The 1,348-nt window shown below is 38.8% G+C and overlaps 1 long non-coding RNA gene across 2 annotated transcripts in view; it reads left to right on the forward strand.

Annotated features, from left to right (window-relative positions):
- Positions 1–1,345, forward strand: part of LOC109297249 — a 127,806-nt gene extending 126,461 nt beyond the window's left edge. For both annotated transcript variants that reach the window (XR_002097260.1, XR_002097259.1), the window contains exons 4-5: positions 179–412; positions 1,255–1,345. This is a non-coding gene — a long non-coding RNA (uncharacterized LOC109297249). The remainder of the gene's footprint in view (positions 1–178; positions 413–1,254) is intronic.
- The last annotated feature ends 3 nt before the right edge of the window (positions 1,346–1,348 follow it).

Below are 1,348 nucleotides of genomic sequence, written 5' to 3' on the forward strand. Positions count from 1 at the left end.
CCTCAGACAAGCCCTGGGAAGGCCACGCCCCCCTGGCAGGGGCCCAATTTTAGTTTGGCTCGTTGTCACACTTGTGTGCTAGATGACCTAGGTATATTTGTAAATGGTGAAACATGCTTGGGCATGATATTTTTTTATATGCTACTAACAATCTCTGATGCATCATGCATTCTTCTAGATTACATATTGTGATACAGCAGAAAGGTCATCATTCAACTCTAGAAGCTGTTAGAAACCTGAGTAAGGAAATATATTTCTCTAAGTCAGCAAAGGCTGACAGATCAATACCTGGTAGTGTCTCTGCTAGAAGAAACCTTGAAGCAGCTTTGCTGCATCACTATATTGTTTGGTGATTCAACTGAAGTCACAGACTGAAAAGCCATCATTAAATAAAAGGAGCTGGATAGGAATGGTAAATAGAATAAGGCTCAAAAGTATTATTACGGCATATGACTGAAGTTCATCTGTAAGTGAAAGAGGTTCCCATGTGTTACTACAATGATTCCCCCTTTTTTATGTGTTTGTGCACTGCTTGGCCCCCTATATCCACCCCCTCAAGTTTCAGTAAGATGGGAGAGATGCTTTTTGACAGACAAAAGATAATCTTACATTTGACTTCCAATATCAAGGCATTTTAACTGGCACACTTTATATTGAATAATTCATGGGTATTCAAGCTTTACTTCACTTCACAAAGAAAGTGCTTTCTCTTAGCAGCGACAGTAGATATGAGCAGCTAATTCATTATTTAAAGAGATTAAGTATTAGCAACTGGTATGGGCTCTTCAGAGCTCTTTTTATTCCCTCTGCTCATGTTATCCCCTGCCACTCTCCTGCCTAGTACAGATTTTAGATTTATTTTGCCATATAAAAATCTTTTGTTAAAAAAAACAACAGATCTACCCTAAAACCTCTCTATTTCCTGAGCTGCATTGTCCTGCTTAAAAATGTAAAGTAATTGGTAAAAACAACAGTGCACTGTTACAACGCATTGAATCTGTGTGGGTCTTGGGGAATGCACACGACTTACGTACTTTCTGCTCTGTGTTTAAAAGGTGGTAGGTGAAAGGCAGGCACAAAAACTGTCTGTGAATGTTCTAGGGATTCTTGTGCTATATACTAAGATAGGCAAGATGTATGATGTGAATAGATTATAGATGCAGTGCTATACTTCAAATAGCTGGTATAGTGCATGATTACCTTTTTGTACCCAGGGATTACAAATTCAACCTATTTGCTTCCTTTTGGATTCAGGCTCTTAATCATTGCAATTAGCCAGTGCTGTTTTAGCTACAAATGTTCTGAAGTGTGGCTTCACCTTGTAGAGACATGAACTCCTTCTGACATG

Source organism: Gavialis gangeticus, unplaced genomic scaffold (genome assembly GCF_001723915.1).
Source record: "Gavialis gangeticus isolate Ggan-Ray unplaced genomic scaffold, GavGan_comp1, whole genome shotgun sequence".
NCBI classification, from domain to species: Eukaryota; Metazoa; Chordata; order Crocodylia; family Gavialidae; genus Gavialis; species Gavialis gangeticus.